General features: G+C 42.0%; 1 long non-coding RNA gene across 2 annotated transcripts; it reads right to left on the bottom strand.

Moving 5' to 3' along the window:
* Window positions 1–270: 270 nt before the first annotated feature.
* LOC141587063 (uncharacterized) lies at window positions 271–4,856 on the bottom strand. Of its 2 annotated transcripts, XR_012519691.1 has the most exons (4): window positions 4,571–4,856; window positions 1,725–1,817; window positions 1,466–1,591; window positions 271–596 (listed from the first exon to the last, which is right to left on the bottom strand). It is a non-coding gene; the product is annotated as an uncharacterized LOC141587063 (long non-coding RNA). The 2 variants fall into 2 exon arrangements; XR_012519690.1 differs by lacking the exon at window positions 1,466–1,591 and having other exon boundaries at window positions 4,571–4,855.
* Between the last annotated feature and the right edge of the window lie 20,751 nt (window positions 4,857–25,607).

Raw genomic sequence — 25,607 nt, 5'->3', positions numbered from 1 at the left:
AACCGTTCTCTTTGATAAAGCTGATTCTAAATGTTAAATTTGGCGCCTATTTTCAAAGAGAACAGGTTTAACATGTAACCGTTCTCTTTGTTTCTGATATTTGAATTTCGCGCCTTTATTTTATATTTTCAAATAGAACACGTTTAACATGTAACCGGTCTCTTTGATTCTGATATTTTTTTTTTAATATTTACGATTTTTTCGTATGCCTACACGATTGAATCGGATAGCGCATATAAATTATACCTGCAATTCATATACTCAAGCAAGTTTTACGCAACAAGAACCTGAACATTCATATTTAATTTGAATTCACAAGACAAATCCTTGTAAAATTATACCAACTCTTATCATGTCTTTAAGAGCCTAAAGGCTACAAATATCGAAAATAAGTACAAAACATAAATAAAAATCCTTCATTCCTCATCACTTAGTTGCCTAAAGTGCAAAAATAATTAAACGCCAAGAAGAAGCTGCCAACATGGTCTTCATCCAACATTACTTTAGGGTTTGAAATTGAGTGTGAATTCAGCCCAAATATTTCGCACATCGTCAATTTGCTCAACCGTATATGACGGTGGGGCGGTTAACATGAACTACATACATAAGACACCAAAAATTTAAGTTAATACACTATATACGACATGTAAAATAAAATAATTACTATGATGAAAATGAGAAATACAAAGAGATGAAAAATGATTGAAATCAATATGGTTGGAGCCATGAAGCTCTATGAGGCCTAGTTTAATGTCGCCACAACAGCATTACAACAGCTAAACCAAGACATCCCACCTGGTATCTCTTTCTTGGGTGGAATTAATGAGTCTGATGACATTATTCTACAACTAAGGACTGGGGCAGCTATTTGGGTTCTGGGTTCAACAAGTACTTGTGGGACGGTTTCAGTTCAGGTGGATGCCTCCTGGGATGTAACACGGCAAGCGGGTTTTGGCTGGACTTGTTTGACAACTAATGGCACACAATCTAACCACTGGAAAAGTAGTTACGCACAAAGCCCTGAACAAGCTGAAGGGAAAGCTATCCTGGAAACCATGAAATGGGCGCTCACGAATAATTGGTATAGAAATGGAAGAGGAAAATCAAAGCTGGTGAGGAACTATATTGGAGCATGTCATGTTGCTCTGATGTATGCTCTGTGGAAAGCTAGAAATGATGCACGGATGCATCAGGTAGTCCCCAGGCCTGAAGTTATTATCAAACAGCTTAAGAGGGATATCAGAGCCAGATTATTGAGGATGAATGCAAGCACCATGAAGCCAAGTGATTGTGGGTGGTTGATGAATCTGACCATTTAATTGTTATTCTTATACAGTTTTGCAAAGAATATAGGCTTTGGTTGTAACAATTTTGACACTGTGTACCTATTTTTTGAGATCAATATACCTTACCTTACACCAAAAAAAAAAAAAATAATGATTCATATAAAAATTGAAGAACTTACAATTTTCAAAGCGACTTCCTTATCATATTCGGTCAGATTTCCGTTATTAGGCGTCTGACCCTTTAGCCAAGTTAAGTGTCGGTCAACTTTCTCCAATATGTGTCCTTTAGCGGCAAAGTCTTTCTTCTATAAAAAAAAAATTATGATTATTACTGTGATGAAAAAAAAAATTATGATTATTTTAGACTTTTAAGTCAACAAGGAAACTGACAAGTCTTGTTAAGACTCTAAATCAGACTCGACTTATCCAAGTACTTACGACTTTAATTGTAATTCCACGGTAACCTGCTCGAGAGCCATAGAACCTTGTCTTCTTCATAGAAGCATTCATCTTGTTTTTTGCACTTATTTCCTGACATTTTACAAAAGTATAGTTATATATATATTGTAGAAATGTCTTACGAGTTAACATTTCACCAAAAAAAAAGGATTAATTAATGTGAATAATCGGTACAATTAGATTTATCTTCAACACTGGTACAATTAGATTTATCTTCAACTACTCAGTAACATTTCTCTGTCTTGGCAGCTGTTATTATCAGTCTTTTAGTACTAACACCGGTGGATAAATTGTACCAAATCTTTGAAGATGAATATCTTCATAACAACAATATATATGAAACTAGGATGAGAGGCCCAACAATTCGTAAACTTAAATCGCTTCCGAGGGGTAGGAACATTACGAAAGGTTAGCACAATTTGAGCAAAGGGGTCGAGATATTCCGGAGGAATGAATCGAGTCAAGACTGAGTAAAGGACTGCAGCCATTCAGAGTTGACCAGAATTCTATTGCTGGGATAACCTTTCATAATGATCCAAGCAGATCCCCATTTTACAGCCATTCATAAGTTTATAGAGTTATATGCACTGCATTTCACTTCACATAATCTAATACGACATCATACCCAAGCAGCAGATCCCCATTTTACAACCGAATCCTGGTGTATAGGAATTAAGAGACAGGACTCCACAGGAGTTTCATGACAATCACACCACTTGGATGAGTGCCTAGAGCCTCAATTAAAAACTAAATCCCAAATACTAAAGCCACGACTATTAGTGAGAAAATAGTTCGTTTGGATAAGTATAGAACCAAAATACCCGACCAAAATACACTCAAATGACTATAAACACCAGCTAAATGCCATTTCCTATCAATGTACTCATAATTTAAAACACCCAGACAAAGAATAGAAAACGAACTACACACAAATGATTATCGCTCGAAATCCAAAGAATAGTAGCGATACAAAGATAACACAAGTCACTTTGACATTTCAAGGACTCCTGTAGAGGCAAGGACTTGAAATTTATTAAAGTTAAATGAAGTCATGAGTCATGTAAAATCAGATGTATCCATGACTAAAACTCTGAAATATAGGCAACAGCAAGCACAAACCAAATTTCTAAAAGGAACATTTTATATTTTTATGCAATCCTTAATATTAATACTGAAACTGCATAAACAGGTTTCTAAATTTCAATATTTCAAAGAACCTTGTACATCAAAGACGAATATATAGTTTCTCTACCCCGAGCTGCACAACAGCGCAACCATCAGGGGGAAAAAATTTAGAAAGGCCAAAACAGAAACCGTCACCACATCCTCATCTATGTGCATTACTTGTATTCAACAGAAAGCCTCCCTCGTATAAGCAAGAACCAAAAAAAAAAACAAAAACTTTACCATCACATTACTAAATCAGGGCCAAATGAGTGGTTTAAGGAACAAATATCTGAGCCTTTTATGAGTGGTTTAAGGAACAAATATCCGAGGGTTGAGTGTTGGCATACTACCTGGAACCCTCACAACATTCCTAAACACTGCTTTATTCACTGGTTGTGTATGTTAGACAGGTTGCCTACGCTGGACATGATTGGTAGGTTTGGTGCGATACAAGATCAGCTTTGCAGACAGGAGGATGAGAATTTGTTAGCCACTGGTCAAAGGCATATGAATAAGTATATCTAAATGCTCTTCCCAAGGGGTAACTAACTGGAACCAGACTCTCCGAGTTTTTAACGCAAGGATAGAGCTGCATACATGATACATCCGACTCCCACTTACCTCACCATAAGCGGGACCTTTGTGGGTCTGGGGTAATGCTCTTGTATGTACTTACAGCTGACCTATCCATATTTCAACATTCTGATAAATTATACATATACTTAGTTTCATTACATGATTATCTTATCCAGCTGATAAACATTTACCGACTGTTTACATGAATGGGTTGTTCCTATCCTGTCTCCATTCATTATTTCTTCCTATAGATAGCAGATTCATTATTTCTTCCTAAATTCACCCATATCCATATCCTACCCTAAATTCGAAAAAAAATTGTTTATCAGCTGGATAAGATAATCATGTAATGAAACTAAGTATATGTTACTAGTTATCTCTGCCATCCCTACTCACTAGTCACTAGTTTCTCTAATCTAAGGCTCTATTATCTCTGCCAATGCTCTAAATTACTCAACTGTTGCACATCATCATATCCCACAACTCCCTCCATTCATTTCATTTCATTTCCACACACTGAAATATATGAGGACACGATAACAACACACATGATAAATGCTGAACCGACATTTAATTACGTGAGACCATCAAAAGAGGTCAGTTTTTGTCCAAGTTTTTTGTCCAAGTCTTTGAAGAGTAAAGTGCAGATTCCAAGTTTTTGTCCTAGAGTCTGTCTTCTTAACGTAGTAAGACTAAGCTGTAACATGAATCTGGAATTTAATTAACAGTTATCATAAATCATAAGAGCCTGTAACACCGTCTCACTGCCAGTCTGCCACAACTCGATGAGACCATCAAAAGAGGTCAGTCACAAATACCTTCAACAAAGCCTAAAATGCTACTGATACATACATACAAAATAATTGGTTTTGTGGTTTACTTACCGAATATCTACTCATCTACTCCGTATTATTAAACTCTAAAGCCGCAATTTATTCTTATTGTTTCAATAAAATCAATCAAGGGTTGCTTCAATAATACATAAAATCAATCACGGTTGCTTCAATAAAACATAAAATCAATCACGGCTTGCCACAATTATGTAGGAGTACAATATAAAGTGAAGTTAATTAGGGTCTTACCAGCAGAACGATCGCCAACGATGAAAGGCGTGTACAACCAGGTGGTGGACGGAGTAGAAGCGACCAGCGACAACCAAGGGTAACCAGCGACAATCAAGGGTAACCAGCGACAATCAAACTGTGCTAGGGCAAAACCAACGATCGCTAGGGCAAAAGTGATGATTGTAGCGTTTGAATGAGATAGAAGTGTAAACGGTAGTAAATCGTAGTCTAATTAGGGATTGAAAAGAGAACGGGTGGTGATTGGGACAGTTCTCTTTGATTGTCGCTGGTTATCTAAGAGAATGGTTATATTAATTAACCGCTCTATTTGTTAAATTACGACGGTTGGTCAACTCGAACCGTTCTCTTTGTTAATTTAAAAGCACGGTCAAAACAACCAACCGTTCTCTAATGAAATTATATATGCGCGCCAACCTAAAAATAAGAAAGAGACCGGTTCTGCTATCAACCGTTCTTTAAGTGGCGTTCTTAAAGCCTTAAATTGTAGTAGTGTTTATATAATTCTCCTTGCATGAGGACGTATTGGGAAGCTAGTAGGCGTATAGCACATTGTCCCCTCGTGTCCATATCTGGTGGATAGGTGCCGTTGAATTTGAAGTTCAGGATTGCTTGGAACCAAGGTTCCTCTGTAATTTCTTCTTCATCTGTAACTTGGTGCACATAAGCCGGTTCTGACCGTCGTTCGGTGCATAAAGACATTTCTACCATATTATCCGGCATATTAATCAAAGATGCAAGTTTTGCAAGAGCATCTGCAAATTGATTCTCTTCTAGATGTAGGTATGTTACTTGATCGAAGAATTGGGCTACTTGGTCTATTTTGGCCTGATAAGGTGCTAGGCTTTCACTTCTGAACTAAAACTATCAGATTTGGGAGTGATTTTGACACGAAATGCTCAAATGACAAACAAAGAAAACTCAGCTTGTTTAGGACTCAAGGTATGACTTAATTCGAACACAAAGCAATGAATTAAACCTAGGACTCGTCCAAGCACTTAGCAAAGGACTTATCCAACCTCCTAGCACTAAGCAAGGGAGTTTTATCAAGCACAAAGCAAAGATAAAGAAGAAAGAAAGCAGGCTGCTTCTTAGGTTTTTTTTCATTCAAAATAATCTGATTTTGTCTAAGGGTTGTGTTTGCTTTTATAGGACAAGCAAGACAATCCCCTCCCTTCATCTAAGATAGCATCCTAAGGCCACAAAAAGAGCTGCTAATAGCCACAAAACACGGCAGCCCATGCCTTACAAGAATTCAGAAAAGAAAAGGACATAAAGCATAAAAGATAGAAAGTAAACTAATAGTACAACAATCCCTTGTTTACTAGCTCAAGTCTTGTTTATGCACACTTGGACTCACTTGGAAGACTTTGGCAATGCTGCAAATACTCTCCTAAGGGCCCTTGAGCTATGTTTGATCAAAAGAGGAATGTTGATAGCGACATAATGCACAATAAACTAAGCATGCTCCAGCCATGGTCCTTGTTGCGCACGGTTTTTAAAGCTTGGCAAACTCTTGATAGGAAAAGCTTTGGGATACAAGTTCCTACACAAAAATGTCCTAAACTCACCAAGGAATAGTCCCATGCTGGAAAAAGGCACGACTTCTTAGACGTAATTCATGTTAGACCTCAATCTTGTGCAAGGTCCAAAACCGGGTTCAAAAGAGGAATGTTGGTACAATTCTCTTCAATCTCCCCTTCTTGAAAAGGATTTGCCCTCAAATCCTGGCCATTATCATCTTCAATCTCTTCATAATAAGGACTTAAATCCCCAACATTGAATGTGCCATGGACCTCATAATCTCCGGGCAAGTTAATCTTGTAGGCATTGGACCCAATCTTTTCAAGGACTTCGAATGGACCATCCGCTCTTGGCATGAGCTTGTTCTTCCTTTTGGCTGGAAATCTTTCTTTTCTTAGGTTAATCCAAACAAGATCCCCTACTTCAAAGTTTGTGGCTTGCTTAGGACCCTTGGCCCTTGCTTTGTATGCTTCATTTGTTTTCTCAATTTGCTTCTTAACTTGAGCATGGATTTGTAGCATTTGCTCAACTCTTTTCTTAGCATCGAAATCAATCTTTTTCCTTTGGATGGGTGCCAAATCAGTGGGCATGAGGGGATTGACGCCATAAACAACTTCAAATGGAGACTTGCCCGTGCTTGTAGAAGGAGCCCTATTGAAGGCAAACTCGGCTTGAGCTAGTTTGAGATCCCAATCCTTCAATGACTTAGAAACCGTGCACCTTAGGATCCTCCCTAGAGTCTTGTTAGTCACCTCCGTTTGCCCATTAGTTTGGGGGTGATGAGAGGTGCTAAATAAGAGCCTAGTCTTGAGTAGCTTCCACAAGGACCTCCAAAAATGGCTCATGAACTTTGAGTCCCTATCCGAGACAATAGACTTGGGAACTCCATGGAGCTTAACCACCTCTTTGAAGTATAAATCAGCCACACTAGATGCATCCTCCGTTTTCTTACAAGCAATGAAGTGAGCCATCTTGCTAAACCTATCCACAATAACCATGATGGAGTCCTTGCCTCTTTGAGTTCTTGGCAAAGCAACTATGAAATCCATGCTAATGTCCTCCCATGGCTGGTTTGGGACGGGTAAAGGAGTATAGGGGCCTGTTTTGAAGTAGGACTTGGATTGTTGACATGGGGCGCACCTCTTGATAACATCTTGGACATCCCCAAGCATCTTAGGCCAATAGAAATGCTCTTGGAGTATGTCATAGGTCTTTTGAATGCCAAAGTGCCCGGCAAAACCATTGGAGTGTGCCTCTCTCACCAACAAGCTTCTATAGGGACTCTTTGGCACACACAAACGGTTTCCACGAAACAAGAACCCCTCTTGGACCAAGTAATGACCCCCTTTAGCTCGTCCATTTTGCAATGACCCCCACTCCTCCTTGAAATCTGGATCCTCTTGGTAAAACTCTTTCATGTGCTCAAATCCAAGCACTCTTTGTTCCATGTAACTCAACATAATGAACCTTCTTGATAGAGCATCCGCAACCACGTTATCCTTCCCTTCTATGTACTTGCTTGCAAAGTTGAATGATTGTAAGAACTCAACCCATTTGGCATGTCTATGGTTGAGCTTATGCTGCCCATTGATGTACTTAAGAGCCTCATGATCCGAATGAAGAACAAAGGGTCTTGGCTTGAGGTAATGGCTCCAATGAGTTAAGGCTCTTACAATGGCATAGAACTCTTTGTCATAAGTTGAGTAATTTAGCTTGGCACCACTTAATTTCTCGCTAAAGTAAGCAATTGGCTTGTGCTCTTGAACAAGGACAGCCCCAATGCCAATGCCACTAGCATCACACTCAACTTCAAACAACTTATCAAAATTCGGTAAAGCAAGAATAGGAGACTCACATAGCTTTTCCTTGATGGTGTTGAAGGAAGTTTCAGCTTTATCTCCCCATTTGAACTCCCCCTTCTTCATACATTCAGTTATAGGAGCCATGAGAGTGCTAAAATCCTTGATAAACCTCCTATAGAATGATGCTAACCCATGAAAGCTCCTCACATCCGTGATATTCCTAGGAATAGGCCATGACTTGATTGCTTTAACCTTCTCTTGATCAACTAATATGCCACGGTCAGAAATGATGAAACCCAAGAATTGGACTTCACTTTGCATAAAAGAACACTTCTCAAGCTTCCCATACAACTTGTGTTCCCTAAGAGTGTCAAACAATATTTGCAAATGATTGAGGTGCTCTTCTTTGTTAGGACTATACACCAAGATGTCATCAAAGTATACAACAACAAAGCTGCCCAAGTGAGGCCTAAGCACTTCATTCATAAGCCTCATGAAAGTGCTTGGTGCATTGGAAAGACCAAATGGCATGATAAGCCATTCATACAACCCATGCTTTGTCTTGAATGCGGTTTTCCACTCATCTCCTTCTTTGATTCTTACTTGATGATAACCTTGCCTTAAATCAATCTTTGAAAACAGTTTGGCTCCACTTAGCTCATCTAGGATGTCATCAAGCCTTGGTATAGGAAACCTATACTTGATTGTTATGTTGTTGATGGCTCTACTATCGGTGCACATCCTCCATGACCCATCTTTCTTGGGCACAAGCAAGGCTGGAACGGCATAAGGGCTAAGGCTCTCCCTCACAAAGCCCTTGCTCATAAGCTCTCCAATTTGTTGTTGCAATTCTTGGCTAGCTTTAGGATCACTTCTATAGGCTGCCTTGTTGGGTAGAGTAGCTCCCGGAATGAAATCAATTTGGTGTTCAATTCCTCTAAGAGGAGGTAAGCCACTAGGGAGCTCATTTGGAAACACATCACCATAGGTTTTGAGTAGGCGTTGGACCTCACTAGGCAGCCCCTTCTCTTGCTCTCCCACCACTCCCTTGGCTATAAGCACATACACATCCCTATCCTCCTTCAACTCTTGCAACATTTCTGCCCCATTGATTAGCAACACTTCCTTAGATGGTTCAAGCATGGAGGTTGTTGGAATATGCTTGAGAACAGGTGGTAAAGGTGCTAGGATGACCTTTCTTGAGCCAAATTTGAAGGTGTAGGTGTTGTCTTTACCATGATGAACCGAGTCCCTATCAAACTCCCACGGTCTCCCAAGTAGCAAGTGACAAGCATCCATTGGAAGAACATCACAAAGAGCTTCATCTACATAGTTTTTGCCAATGGAAAAAGGAACCAAGCATTGCTTATCAACCCTCACTTCAGCCCCTTTGTTGAGCCACCTTAGCTTATAAGGACTAGGATGGTCTTGTGTAGGCAATGATAGCTTGTCAATGAGAGTACTAGAGGCAACATTGGTACAACTCCCTCCATCAATGATAAGATTACAAACCCTTCCTTTAATGGTGCACCTAGACCTGAAAATTTGTTGTCTTTGGTCCATTTCCAAGGGTTGGGGTTGGGTATGCATCACTCTCCAAGTAACCAAGCTAAGACCCGCATCCAGCATAACCACATCATCCTCCTCATGGTCCGTTCCCTCCCTTTCCTCATCACACACAAGGATCTCATCATCACCCCAATGAACCACTTCAAAGCTACTAAGGGCTCTCTTGGTTGGGCATTCTTTGGCAAAGTGACCATAACCTTGGCATTGGTAACATTTTTTGAGAGGCATGGTCTTTTTTTGTGAGGTTTGGCTGCTTTTCCCTTGTCAAGTATGGTGGTTTTGTTTTGAGAGGGTGGTTCATTAATTTTGAAACTGGTTGGGGGTTTAAAGGTGGCTATTTTGGTGGTTGGTTTGGTGGTTGTAGCCTTTCCTTTACCCATTTTCTCAACCCTTAAAGCCAAATTAACGGCTTCATCAAAGGACCATACTTGTTGCATTCTAACCCTATGAGCAATCTTGGTATCTAAACCTTCAACAAATCTAGCAATTTTCTGTTCGGGCTTCTCATTGAGTTCACATTGCAAAGTAAGTTGTTCAAAGTCTCTAAGATATGACTCAAGTGGTTGTTGGTCTTGTTTAAGTTGTGTGAGCTTAATGAAAATGTCTTGAGTGTACTCTTTAGGTATAAACTTCTCATTAAGCTTCTTTTTCAGTTTTAACCAAGACTTAATAGGTTCCTTACCATCCCTTCTTCTCTGATTTTTTAAGTTCTCATACCAAAGGGAGGCATAGCCTTTGAGTTTCAAGATTGCAACTTTAAAAGCTTTGCTATCGGAATAACCTTTAAACTCAAAGACTCTTTCAATGGTCCTAAACCAATCTAACAAATCCTCGGGGTTTAAACTACCGTGAAAATCAGGAATCTCTACCTTTAAGTCTTTGTTGGGCTCTCCATGAAAGGCCTCGGCCATGGATTCCTCCGAATCAGAAAGCTCCTCTTCCTCATGGCCACCATGAGCTCGTCCTCTCCCCATGAAGCCACGAGCTCTATCCCTGCCTCTAGGTGGTTGTCCTCCTCTTGGTGGTGGTGTTGGAATATTAGCCATGATAACATTGAGAGATTCTAGCAACAAATCACATTTTTCAGAAAGTTGAGTAACTTGTGTTTCAATTCCAGCAATCCTTTCTTCACTCATGGTTGTTTTTTGTGTTTTTAATGTGGTTAGGGTATGATGAACTCACAAAGAAAGGATTTTGTTGTTAACCAAAGCTCTGATAACCAATTTGAACTAAAACTATCAGATTTGGGAGTGATTTTGACACGAAATGCTCAAATGACAAACAAAGAAAACTCAGCTTGTTTAGGACTCAAGGTATGACTTAATTCGAACAAAAAGCAATGAATTAAGCCTAGGACTCGTCCAAGCACTTAACAAAGGACTTATCCAACCTCCTAGCACTAAGCAAGGGAGTTTTATCAAGCACAAAGCAAAGATAAAGAAGAAAGAAAGCAGGTTGCTTCTTAGGTTTTTTTTCATTCAAAATAATCTGATTTTGTCTAAGGGTTGTGTTTGCTTTTATAGGACAAGCAAGACAATCCCCTCCCTTCATCTAAGATAGCATCCTAAGGCCACAAAAAGAGCTGCTAATAGCCACAAAACACGGCAGCCCATGCCTTACAAGAATTCAGAAAAGAAAAGGACATAAAGCATAAAAGATAGAAAGTAAACTAATAGTACAACAATCCCTTGTTTACTAGCTCAAGTCTTGTTTATGCACACTTGGACTCACTTGGAAGACTTTGGCAATGCTGCAAATACTCTCCTAAGGGCCCTTGAGCTATGTTTGATCAAAAGAGGAATGTTGATAGCGACATAATGCACAATAAACTAAGCATGCTCCAGCCATGGTCCTTGTTGCGCACGGTTTTTAAAGCTTGGCAAACTCTTGATAGGAAAAGCTTTGGGATACAAGTTCCTACACAAAAATGTCCTAAACTCACCAAGGAATAGTCCCATGCTGGAAAAAGGCACGACTTCTTAGACGGAATTCATGTTAGACCTCAATCTTGTGCAAGGTCCAAAACCGGGTTCAAAAGAGGAATGTTCGGCTGAATTCTCTTCAACTTCGAATTTTCCAAGATCCCGTAATTTGGTTGATGATCAATGATGAATCTCCATGTACGCGAAGATTCTTGATGCCTAAACCTACTACTGCTTTTAATCCGATGAGACAAGCTTCATATTGTGCCGCGTTATTTGTCACCTCGAAGTCGAGTTTGACAGATATTGGTGTATGCTCGCCTTCAGGAGAAATGAGCAACACTCCTATTCCAAATCCTCTTAAGTTCGATGCCCCATCAAAGTAAAGGTCCCAGGAGTCTATATCGGTTTGGAGTATATCTTCATCCGGAAATGACCAGGTGTCTATTGTTTGTGCATCATTGATGGGATTTTCTGGGAAGAACTCGGCAACGGCGTGCCCTTTTATAACTTTTAGAGGTACATACTTGAGATCGAATTCTGAGAGCATCAAGGTCCATCTTGCTAGGCGTCCATTGAGAACGGGTTTCTCGAAGAGGTATTTGACAGGATCCATTTTGGAGTATATTTTGATGGAGTAGCTAAGCATGTAATGGCGTAGCTTCTTCGTAGCCCACACAAGAGCGAGGCATGTCTTCTCGAGTGGTGTGTATTTGCACTCGTACTCCAAGAACTTCTTAGTAAGGTAGTAGATAACTCTTTCTTCTTTTCCTACGGTTTGGGCTAGCATGGCGCCCATAGCTGTTTCAGTTACCGTGAGATATAAACCAAGAGGTTGATCTCGTTGAGGTGGCATGAGCACTGGTGGCTTGGCTAGTATCTCCTTGATTCGGTCGAATGCCTTCTAACAGTCATCATCCCACATGGTGTGATCTGTTTTCTTTAGCTTTTTGAAGATAGGTTCACAGATCATGGTGAGTTTTGATATGAATCGACTTATGTACTGCACCTTATCCAAGAATCCTCTAACTTCCTTCTTTGTTTGAGGTTGCGGCATTTCGATTAGAGGTTTGATCTTGGAAGGGTCTATTTCTATTCCTCGTTGCCTAACAACGTATCCCAGGAGTTTACCAGATGTTACCCCGAATGCGCATTTTTGAGGGTTGAGTCTCATGTTGTACTTTCGTAGCCTTGAGAAGAATTTGCGAAGGTTCGCAATATGCCCCTCTCTATCCTTGGACTTGACAATCATATCATCTACGTATACCTCAACTTCTTTATGCATCATGTCGTGTAAGAGCGTAGTTGCGGTGCGTTGATATGTAGCTCCGGCATTGGTTAACCCAAATGGCATAACCGTGTAGCAATAGGTGCCCCATTGAGTGACAAAGGCGGTCTTATGCATATCTTCTATAGCCATCTTGATCTGGTTATATCCTGCATATCCGTCCATGAAGGACAATAGCGCGTGATCTGCTGTGTTATCCACCAATATGTCGATATGTGGTAGAGGAAAGTCATCCTTGGGACTTGCTTTGTTTAGGTATCTGAAATCCACACAAACCCGGATTCTCCCATTCTTTTTGGGTACGGGTACCATGTTAGCTACCCAGTCTGAGTACTCGGAAACTTTGATGAACCCTGCTTTGAATTGTTTGTCGACTTCTTCTTTGATCTTAAGAGCCCATTCTGTCCTCATTCGTCGAAGCTTCTGTTTTACGGGTTTGAAACCTGGTTTAATCGGGATTCTATGTTCTGCAATGTCCCTGTCGATCTCTGGCATGTCTTTGTAGGACCAAGCAAAAATGTCTTTGAACTCGTGCAGGAGGTCTATGAAACTGGCCCTCTCGGCGGGGCTCAAGGTCGTCCCTATCCTAAGTTCTTGGGGTTCTAGTTCGGTTCCTACGTTGATGGGTTTAGTGTCTTCCATTACTGGTCCCCCTTCCCCCTCTTGTAGTATTTTTTTGGCTATGTAGGGAGGTATTTCGATTGAGTCTGGATCTGGGTTATCCTCATTATCATCGTAAACAGAATTGCATTCAGAATAACACAAAGAGTAAGCAGAACCGGATTTATTCATATTAAAATTTGAGAAAAGTTGAAACAAAGAAGCCATCTGTTCTGTAGTCAGTGGCGGTAAAGGGACAGCTGTTGGGACATTTCCCGAACTACTGTTACTACTTGATGCTAAGCTAGGAGAAACAAGGGGAGTGGGAGTGACGACAGGAGGAGACTCTCTAGGGACTTCTCTAGACTTCGACTCTGACTCCGACTCTGACTCTGACTCTGACTTGAACTCATCGTCTTCTGGTTCTCATTTGAACATCTCTCCTTCTCCAATGGTGAGCTTGAAGAGTCTTCCTTGATTGTTCGTCCACTTGATCGACTTTCTCCATCCTTTCTGCTGATTTGAGTTGGTTTCTGTGATCAATGTGGTAGGGTTGAAATGATCGTCTTGAAGTATTATGGTAATGATCTCATCCTGCGCGGCTTTAATAAATCGATCTTCCCTAAATAGTAGGCTAACAGCTTGTTCGTCTAAGCAAGGTGCTTGACGAGTTTTGACGGTACGAACTTTTCTGGAGGAATGAAGTAGCAATCGTGAAATATCTCGATTCTGGCTAACTTCCTTTCGAGATAGTGCCAAGGTTCGGGAAATCCATGAAAGAGTTCTTGACTTCCCTCCCTAACGAAGTATCCATTTAGGGTAGGGAGATAGGGTTGCATTTGGATTCCCACGTTTTTACGGTTTTGAACTTGGGCGAGCATCTCGAGAGCTTCCTCTTTAGTAGGTATGTACCCTAATCCAAGTGGTATCCTTTGTGAGTTGCCGTCTTTGTAGGGTGCAAATATGTTCCTTCGGGTAGGATTCAAAGGCATTCCCGGGAAGTATCCCTGGGATTTGAGTATGTGGTTGACCACTAAATTGGAGTAAGGATTGAAGTACAAGGGTGCCAACTCGCTTTCTATGACGCTTATGCTATGAAGCCCCCAAGTTCATGTACTGGATCCGCGAGTACTTGGTTACTTGATCTCTTTTCTATTACTGCCTTGATGGGTGATGAAGTGATTGTCACCACTTTACCATCTAGTGGAATTTTGATCTTTTGGTGGAGGGTGGATGTCACCGCTTTGGAAGCGTGAATCCAAGGTCTTCCCAGGAGTATGTTGAAGGATGCTTCAATGTCTACTATTTGGAAGTTGACTTTTCGTTCGTTCGGCCCTGTGGCTATGGTCAGGTTAACAAGTCCTACCACTTTTCGTCATGTACCATTATATGCGCGAACACCTTGGTTGGTAGGGGTCCAATCCGACTCTTTCATGCCCAGTTTGTATGCCGTTTTCAAAGGTATAACGTTAACTTCCGAGCCATCATCTACCAAAGTCATTGGCACATTCTTCTTCAAGCAAATAACAGTGATGTAAAGAGCTAAGTTGTGATTAGCGCCAAAGGGTGGCAAGTCTTCATCCGAGAAAGTAACATGGTTACTTAGTTTAGGTGATTCTTGGAAGACCAAGTTGACTACATCATCGGGTGTGGAATCATATGCCACATTTAGTTTGGCCAAGGCTTGTATTAAAGCTTGGCGATGTGGGGGAATGAGCTTGCAACTAGTTGCCAGACTGAAAGATAAGCCTTTGTCTTCTATAGTTGCTTTAGCAAATGGTCAGTAGAGGTATCTTCGTTATCATTTGGTGTGACAACGTTGGTTGGACCATTCGCTATATATGAGACCATTTTGAGAAGTGTTTTGGTATGAACGTCCCGAACGAGTAAGGTGGTCTACATCTTGGTCCTCACTGTTTTGGAGTATTTCCTCACTGACTTTGACTAGGTAGTGTTCAGTGAGATACTCATCTTCATCATCGTCGGCCCACACTCCATTGATAGTAGCAAGTTCTCACATCCTCATGATTTCGGCCTCCAATTGGATAATTTGGTCGACTAGTTCATCAACCACGGCTACTAATTCTTGCATTGTAGCATTTTGAGGGAAAATTAGCGGCACACGTTCTTTGGGTGTTGCATTGGGATCACGTACGGTTGCCACTACACTTTCTAATTCTGAGACTTGCCTATTCACACTCTTTGCCCATGTGATGAAATCAGTGATGGTAGGGGAAATGGTAGAGTAGTTCCCTTCTTCTTCTATTGCATAGATCTCATTTTCGACTGGAGAAATGAGGTGTGAACAATCTAAGGTAGATTCTTCACTTGTAATCACCAGAATTCCAAGAGGATTCTGAGTGCTGTTGGGCTTGCCTCCAGGCGGTATTGGTAGGCGACCGTCTTCAATCATGTCTTGAAGCACATTCATTAGCTTGTAGCATTTTTCTGTATCATGTCCCTTGCCTCTATGATATTCGCAATACGAATTCTCGTCCCAGAACTTGGATTTCTTTTCTGGTTCGGGCGTAGAGCCTATGGGTTGAAGCTTACCCTGTTTCATCAGTCTCTTTAGAGCATTAGAGTATGTGTCCCCAATATTAGTGAATTTCCTTAGTGGGGTACTCTTCTTAGATGGCTCGAGAAGGTTAACTTCATCAATCTTGCTAGTAGAGCCGTAAGAACGACTTGTTGAGCCTTGATATCCACGACCTACCGTTTTGGACAAGAGCCCTTTACGGATGTCATCCTCGATCCTCGTTCCTAGTACAATTAAGTTTTTGAAGGTCTTAATGTTTTGGTACCTCAAATGACTCGCATAGATGGGCTTAAAATTGTCCACGAATTTCTCCACGAGGGTAACTTCATCTGGACGTTCAACAAGTTGGGTACTAGTCTTCCTCCACCTACTTAGGAAGTCGGTGAAACCTTCTTTGTCATTTTGGGTAAGAACCTCTAAAGTGCGCATGTTGACTTGGATTTCGGCATTATCCGCATATTGCTTAGCGAACTCAATTGCGGTGTCGTCCCAGGTAGCAATCTCCTTTTGCTCTAGAGAATAGAACCATTGTCTCGGGATAGTGTCAAGAGATGAAGGAAAGATCCTTAAGAAAATCTCGGGTTTAATGCCTTTGATAGACATGTAATCCTTGAAAGCACGGATATGGTTCAAAGGGTTTTCACGCCCCTTGAATTTAGGGATATCCGTCATGTTGAAGTTGGTTGACAATTTGGAGCTCACGGCCTTATATTTGCGATTATTTTCCCTATAGATATCATCCCCTTTGAGATACATCAATTGTTCCTCCAAATATTGGGGTCGCTTCTCAGCTGCAGTCGTACCTACGGGAGGGTTAACCTCATGTGCTCCCGTAGGAGGATTTTCATTCCCGAAGTCATTCACAAATTCATCAGACACTTCACTTTCTCGAGGAGGCAACCTTGTTTCCACAGTATATATTCGGTCATCGATTGTGTCGAGGCGATCATACACTTGGTCTTGAGTGACTTGGAGACGAGCTAGCGCGGCTAAGATTTGATCATTACCATTCAGGGGTTGGTTGTTGCTCAGGTCGCTTGCGTCAGGCATCTTGGAAACTGAACAATAGATTGACGACGAATCAAAACACGATCGACCATTCTAGCACACTTATTTGGAAAAAATGTTTTGACTTGTAGAGTGGGAGTGTGTCACTCGTGTCAAGTGAGTTTTTGAAGAAATGACAAAGTTTGATAATGTTGGTCCTAGTCAACTGTAGTGTAGTTGTAGGAGTGGACTTGAAGTGAGGTTTTGAAATGGGCTCTGAGGCCCGAATTTTGACTCGACAATTGGACAGAGTTTTGACTGGTTTTGCGCTAATATTGGGCTTATGTTCGAAATTTTTACATTTTGAAAGAAATTTTGATTTTTACAAAAATCGTCATGGTTTTGTTTAGAAATGGTGATCACATACGGTACAAGCATTTATACAGGCATTATAATGGGATGCTGAGTGCATTTAAAAGGGTTTTGGCTTAAAGGGTGGGTTGCCATACCGAACAATCAAACCCGGGGTCTATGGAGAGGCTCGTACCAAACAGGAGTAAGGCCGATTCCTAGTCCATTTCCTCGAGTAGTGAAAGTCCTTGATACAAACAAGAGTAAGCACCATGGTATGGTTGACGTCAATCGCTATCCATCCTTAGGCCCAAATAAGAACTTGGACCGTCTGGACGGGACGATTGGTCGAATGGGTTGGGTTGGGCCTAGGAAGGCCGAATAAAACGGTCTAGAAAGACCGAGTTATGAAAATCGACAACTGTCTTGTATAAAATATTCCCTAACCTTGTTCAAGTTTCACCCTTGGCTACACGTAAGTGTATTAATCCCCAGCGGAATCGCCAAACTGTGGACGCGGGCCCACGGGGGCGAAAAGCGAGCAAACTTTTCTTGTGCATTTGTTGAGTCGCCACCAATTTATTGTGGAAAATTGAAAACCGTTTGAATACCTCGTGCCATGTCAAGACACAAAGTAATGACATGAACACCAAGAACTCGTTACCTTTAGCATTCTATGTCTAGAATGACTCTCGTGGATGCCAATGAACACGGATGTTCACAGAGATCTGGAGTAAGGGGTGAGGGTACGTATTAGGAAGCTCTTTTGATCGAACACCTAATCCCGCCCGCCTCGATAGCGGCCTCTACTAATGATTAGGGAAATTGTCTATACTCGATATGTTGTCGATTATATGTATGCAATGCAACATCCATTAGATTAATCCTAGCATGCGAGAAGTAATACTAAGTCGGTTATCACGTAATTTAACATGCAATTGAGTCGAAGTAGGAATTTAAGATCGATTACATGTGAGAGCATACAACCAATACGATAAAAGAAATACAATAAAAATACAATAAAGAAAATTACAGTAATTACATTGGATTAATTGATTTATGTCGAAAATACATTTAAAACGGATAATTCTAAAAAGGAAAGAATAAATAAATAAACAAAGAGAAATTAGGTGATAATACGAATAATAGTTAATTAAATACGTAATTAATAAACTAAGTCAAAGCAGAAACGGGAATTCAGGGACAAAAATCAACCGGGAACAAAGCAATGAAGTGCGTCCCTGGAAGAGGCGCAACTTGATTCTTTGCGTCTGTTTCGGGTTGAGTTCTGGTTGTGAAGCCGGAACTGCATGTCGCTAATATTCGTAGGTAAATTTAATGCTTGATTATGAATAATTGACTCGGATAGAAGTGATTAACAGATTATTTACATGTGATTGAATCATAAAAACGATAAAACACGGATAAAATTAATTAGAACGAATATATACAAGATTAATTAGGCCAATAATGGATTAAAACGAACTAAGACAAATTAATTAGGTTAAACAGGTTATTAAGACGGCGATGATAAACAGATGAAAATATATCAATGGTGAATTCCAGAGACTCAATATTAATGAATCGAACCTCTAAAAACCCGAATTGATTTGAATGACAAAAAACCGCAAATATGGATTATAAGGGATTTAAGTCGGGATGTTAATGATGAACTAAATATATAATTTACATGTTAAAACTATCATGTTCAGATTATCGTGTTAAAAGAAATATGAACAATTGAAAACGAAACAAAACAAAAAGAACAAACAAAAGACGAAGGAAGAAAAGAATCAGGAACTGCGGCAGCCTTAGTAAGAGGCGCAGCAGGTGTTGCGTTCCTTCGAAGAGGCGCAGCAGTTGCTGCGTCCTTTCTCGACGTTTGTCTCCTGTTAATCCGTAAAAAGAGTTTAAAATAAGGTTTTATAAATCGGTTTTAAGTGTATTTTCGACATAAATCTTACAATAGTGATTACAAAAATAAAGAACAATAATTAAAAGAAGGATTTACACCCTCAGAGTTACATGTTTGACGAAACGAGATGAACTAAGTTAACGTTTAGTGGTTGCTCGACTCGAATGTACGACGAAAGTGCCCTCTTAGAGGAATTAAACAGATTGATTAAGTTGATTGATTGTGGAGTTGGTCAAATTGGTCGGTCATGCAAAACGAGGCTGGTACTCAGAAAGATCCGAGCTTACATGGTCGAATGTTCAAGCACGTAGACGCCAAAAAGTAAGAACGTGGTCTAGAATGCAAAGGGAGAAGAGAAGGGCGGACACTCGCGTGAGAAATATGTGAGACCGAAGGTCTCTATTTATACTAATCACACGACGAAAATTAGGGTTTTCGGAGAAACTTTGAAAATGAATCTCGAAAAGATATGAAAAATACGTAGAAAAGGACTGAGGAAGTGGCGCAGCAAGCACTGCGTCTCTTGGAAGAGGCGCAGCACCTGCTGCGTCTTTTCCTCAGTGGTTTCCTCCTGCGGAAGAAAGATTTCCGTGTTTCTATTATGGAATAGCGGATTAATCTTATTTTCTTAATATTTTGTATGATAATTTCGGGATATATTTTACCAAAGATTAAAATATTGGAAAAAATATGGAATAGAAATATCCGGAACATTCTGACTCGGCATTTTAAACGGTTATTAGAAAATGAAGACGGTTTTTGACCCGGACTCCAAATGTACTCTAATTACTTTCAAAACGACCTTATCGGCGCGTAGATGACGACTATGAGGTAGACACAAGTGTTTGAGCGATCACTTTACGATAAACTTACGAACTGTCACAAATCGTTCCGTGTACCAAACATGCGGCCCAATCATCACCGGGTGGTTTGCGGGAGGTGCAGAAATGAGGAATCTATAGAGTCAAAGTGCGGTCAACATCGTCACACCATAAATCGAGTCAGCACCGAGGCGCCACACACGGTTTCCCTCGTCTTGTTGGGTCAAAAGTGTCTTTCCATCTTTTGTGTTGTCTGCGCTTAGTCATTAAACCGTGCCGGATTAGGATGTAACGTAAGCCATTTTCTGCCTCAGAGCCATGGCCTCATCTTCAGCTTCATCGAAAAACAACGATGACAACAGAGATGTCACGACTGCTCAGCTAGCCAGCCTGCTCACAGCTCTCAAGGTCCCCCTGGACCATGTCGAGATCCGTATCGACACCTTGGAAAACAAGGAAACAAGAGAACAAAACGCTTCGCCTTTGACTAAAACTAAGAAAAGGCTCAAGCTCTTGGAAAAGCAACTCTTAGCCCGTGGTTAAAACATCCACCTTGAGAACAATCGAAGATTCGAACCCGTTGGGGATCAACTACCCGACAACTTTACCCTGACTGAAGTACCTAAGTTTAAGGGAGTAGAGGACCCACTCAATCACATTAGGGCCTTTAAGGATTACATGTCCATCAAGGGGTCAAGCAAGAACTCTTCACCCGGATCTTTCCATCATCTCTGTAACCAATTCCTCGCCAATGGTACTATTCCCTCGACCCCAAGAGCATTACCACCTGGGATGAAGTCGCCGTCGAACTTGATAAACAGTACGCCAATAACGTTGAAATCCAAGCCAATACCCGCACTCTTGAGGTCCTGACTCAGAATGACAAAGAAGGGTTCACGGAATTCTTAACCCGTTGGAGGAGGGTAAGCACTCAATTGGTCAGTAAGCCGAGTGAATCAACTCTGGTGGATAATTTTGTCAACAAGCTCCGTCCAGTTTATGCCAACCTACTGAGGTATCAAAACATCAAAACATCAAAACATTCCAGGACCTACAAATCCTCGGAACCCGCATTGAAGATAACCTCCGCAAGGGCGTTCTAGCCAAAACCACCGGTAGAGAATATCAGGGATCTACATCAACTGGATCTCGCCCCTATGGTCAAACAAACAAAATTGATAAGGTCAACCTCCTCGAACCAACCACAAAAAAACTGAGCGTCCTCAAAGGGTATTCACAAACTTGGGAACAACCTATGCCAGTGCCCTAAAAAGACTCGTGGACCAAGGGAAACTACAGCCGATTGTACTCACTCCGGGCCCGTCCGAGGCTAAGAAAACCCGTTTCTGGAATACCAATGCCTACTGGCAATACCACTAGTGTAAAGGTCATGACACGGAAGCTTGCTTTAAGCTGAAGCAGGTCATTCAAGATATGATTGAGAAAGGGGAATTACTTTTACCTCCGCCAACAAAACCAAATAACAAGACAAACCCCTTGGGAATCTATGCCATCTCTGATGACGAACCAACCTTGGATTGCTCACACCTCATCCTACCTATTGATGACGAGGTGAACGCCTTGGAAAAGGACACCCCAGACGGGATGTTCTTATTCAGCGCCGCAACCATGCTCACCACGTGTCCATGTTCCAGCAGGTTGAAGAAGCCATAGCCAGTCTCTCAGAAAGGATTACCCGACTTGAGGACGCCTACCATCGGCTAATTTTCAACCCACCAACACCAACACCACGCCCAAGGGAGGGTCCTCCAAGCACCCGAAACTCCCAGTTCCAGAAAGGCTTACTCCCGCGACCATTCTGGCATGCGCCGTACAATAATCAACCCCACAAAAATTAATCCCACAAGAACATCCCTTATAAAAACTACCGGTCGAGGAATACCCCTCCAAGGTACCCTCGCGATCCCGAAATCAACGTTATCTGGGGAGACGACGCAAAGAATATCTACATCGCTTCGGGAAAGGGCAAACGGGCAAAAGAGATCGGTCACCTTACTCGGTCCAGACGCCCCTACCAGAATCCGAACAATACAACAACCATTCCAACAACAAATGACCAAGTCGTCCCGGCTGCGGACGCTCAACCCAAGGTTCCCAAAAACTCAATCCTTAAACAACTGCAAAAGGCGATGGCCGAAATTTCAATTTGGCAATTGATTTCTACATCCTTCGAACATCGGCAAGCTTTGCTACAAGCCTTGGGAAAGTTGACAGTTCCCTTTACCTTCTCTCCTGAAGATATTCCTCTATTCGGAGCCAACCACAACCTGGCCCTATACATCACTGTACAGTGTCTAAAAAAGAATGTACCCATGGTTCTTTTGGATGACGGATCTGCAGTCAACGTCATTCCCCTAAAGACGGCTCATAAACTGGGTATCAAGAAAGCTGACTTCGTCCCGACTAATCAGGAGTACGTGCCTATGACGGTACTCGTCGTAAGGTCGCATGGCTTATCACCTTGACCATTGCAACTGGACCCCTAGAAAGACAAGCCAGTTTTGAGGTGGTCGATATCGACGCTTCTTTCAACATGCTTCTAGGACGCCCCTGGATTCATGCAGCCAAGGTTGTCACCTCAACCCTTCATCAGAAAATCAGAGTCCCTTTCTATGGGAAAACAACCATGATTCCTGCATCCCTGATAAAGGTTATCATGAAGAAGGGAATAGCCTCTCAGGCCATTGAGGAGGACGACGACGAAATGTGGGGATTCCAAGCTGTGAATGCCTTAACCGATGAATCAACACCCTTTGATTGTGACCCGTTCTCGAACCTCACAGTCAACCGCATTTTGATGCGCCAGGGTTATTTCCCGGGCCTACCTCTCAACCCACTGAAGAGCACATTGCCTCCCATGAAACAGGCCAAGGTCCCAACCATCCCCTTTGGGTTAGGCTATGAGCCGACCAATGAAGACATCCAGGAAATGAATCTCCTAGTATGGAAGTGCAAAAAGCACGGAGTCATCCTCCGACCTTACAACTTGACTCTTAACTGATACTTCGTCCCCGAGGGAGAGTCCAAGATCTGCAACGGCTTTCCTGAGCAAATCTACGACCCCATAGCAAAGGTCAAACATCCGGGCGTAGAAGTCTTTCAAGACTTCTACTTCATCCCCGACAACACCAAAGCTGCGTCAACCAAATTTGAATTAAACCCTTGTCTAGACGGGCAAGCCGTGAGTCTCTTCTTCGAGACAACATCAAGCACCTCGACTATGAGGACATCATCAAAATTGCTCTAAAAGGCAACTAGTTTGATCCCACTGCCTTAATCTCTGATGCTAACCCAGAGAAAGCTACACAAGGCTGGAGGAAAACTGTCAAGTGGATCGACCGTCAGGGCCGCATTCTCAAGATCACAACTGGAGAAGGCCCTATGTTCAAAGAGGGAAGCGAAGATGAGAAGGCGTCTGAGTGTGAGTCAGAGTCTGTCTTAGTTCCTAGCACTCCTGATGTCCCAATCAAAGTCCCATTTCCACTGTTTTATCACAAACTTGTGGCTGCCTCAGAGGCTGAGTGACCTAGGGTCATCCTCACTCTCGCGGAAGGTAGCAACCTGGAGCTTGTTCCAGAGGCCACCTCCTCGACTGCGTCACCTCTGACTGCCCACGAGATGTTTGTCCTGTCCGAGATTTTCGCTCAGGCTGGCTTAATGAATGCTAAGTTTGCTTACGACTCATCTCAATTTAACTACAATGCAATTCTGATCGAATATGAGGAATTTGACTTGAGTGACTACCCACCTCACCTAGCTAAAGAGCTTGACAAACGAGAGGATATGACACCCATAAAGGAGACCGAACCTATCAATGTAGGAATCGACAACACACCTCAAGAACTTTGGATAGGGACCACTCTTGACCCTCGAAAAGACAGAAGTTCATCGACCTCTTACACGAATACAAGGACGTATTCGCATGGTCCTACAAAGACATGCCTGGGATTGATAGAGATATTGTAGAGCACAGGATACCCATTAAACCCGGAGCTATGCCCGTGAAACAGAAGTTGCGCCGTATGCGCCCTGAATGGGCCTTGAAAATCAAGGAAGAGGTAGACAAACAGTTCAAAGTCGGATTCATCAAAGTGTCTGAATACTCTGACTGGGTGGCCAACATAGTCCCCGTACCCAAGAAAGACGGGAGAATTCGGGTTTGCATCGACTTCAGGGACCTGAACAAAGCGAGTCCAAAAGAAGACTTCCCTCTGCCACATGTTGACATCCTGGTAGACAACACCGCCGAGCACGCCCTTCTATCATTCATGGACGGGTATGTTGGGTACAACCAGATCAAAATGGCTGAGGAAGACATGCACAAGACTGCATTCACTACATAGTGGGGTACATATTGCTACACTTTCATGCCCTTCGGCCTCATCACCGCCGAAGCAACCTATCAAAGAACCGCCAACACTCTCCGACACGACATGATGCACAAGGAGGTAGAGGTATATGTCGATGACATGATCGTCAAATAAAAAGAGCGGGACGACCACATCAGTGCCGTCCGGAAATTCTTCGCTCGCATTCGAAAATACAACATGAGACTAAATCCTCAGAAGTGTGCATTCGGGGTCACCCCCGGAAAACTCCTGGGACACGTCATCAACAAAAGGGGCATCTAAATTGATCCTACCAAAATCAAAACTCTTCAGTAAATGCCTCGGCCTAAGAACGAGAAGCAGAATCGGGGATTTCTCGATCACGTCCAATACATCAGCCGCTTCATAGCCAAGCTCACCATGATTTGTGAGCCTATCTTCAAGAAGCTTCGCGCCTCCGATCACACCGATTGGGACGATGATTGTCAAAAAATCTTCGACAAGATAAAGGAAGTCATATCCAAACCTCCTGTCCTCATGCCACCTCAACAAGGAATTCCCTTATCCTCATACCTAACTGTCACCGACACAGCCATGGGAGCAATGCTAGCATAAACAGTCGACGGCGAAGGACGAGCCATCTACTACATTAGCAAAAAGTTCATCGAATACGAAACAAGATACACCCAACTGGAAAAGACATGACTTGCCCTGGTTTGGTCGACAAAGAAGCTGCGACATTACATGCTCAGTTACACGGTTCACATCTACTCCAACATGGACCCGGTCAAATACATCTTCGAAAAACCCATACTAAATGGAAGCCTGTCTAGACGGACACTCATGCTATCCGAATTTGACCTCAAATTCGTACCCCTCAAGGTTATCAAGGGAAGGGCAGTCGCCGATTTCCTAGCAGAAAATCCCATCAAAGAGGACCCAATGACCGACATGTGGTCACTTCCTGATGAAGACATCCTTTGTGCCGATACCGAGGCATGGGACCTATACTTCGATGGTGCATCAAACCTGAGAGGCTTCGGGATAGGAGTCCTTCTAATAACACCATAAGGGGAACATGTTCCGATCTCAGTCAAGCTAGACTTTGCCATCACCAACAATGCCGCCGAATATGAAGCATGCCTCATCGGCCTACAAGCAGCCATAACACTTGGCATCAAGAGTTTGAGGGTCCATAGCGATTCCTCACTCATCATCAATCAGGTGTCCGGATCTTGGAAAATCCGAAGCAACAGCTTAGCACACTACCAAGCAAAAATCAATCGAGAGGCCGAATTCTTTGACCAAATTGACTACTTCCACTTGTTACGGGAGGAAAATCAATTTGATGATGCCCTAGCAAAACATGT

The sequence above is a fragment of the Silene latifolia genome, chromosome 6, assembly GCF_048544455.1.
Source record: "Silene latifolia isolate original U9 population chromosome 6, ASM4854445v1, whole genome shotgun sequence".
Taxonomy (NCBI): domain Eukaryota; kingdom Viridiplantae; phylum Streptophyta; class Magnoliopsida; order Caryophyllales; family Caryophyllaceae; genus Silene; species Silene latifolia.
The sequence above is the reverse complement of the archived record's forward strand: the minus strand, read 5'-3'. Positions and strand labels throughout refer to the sequence as shown.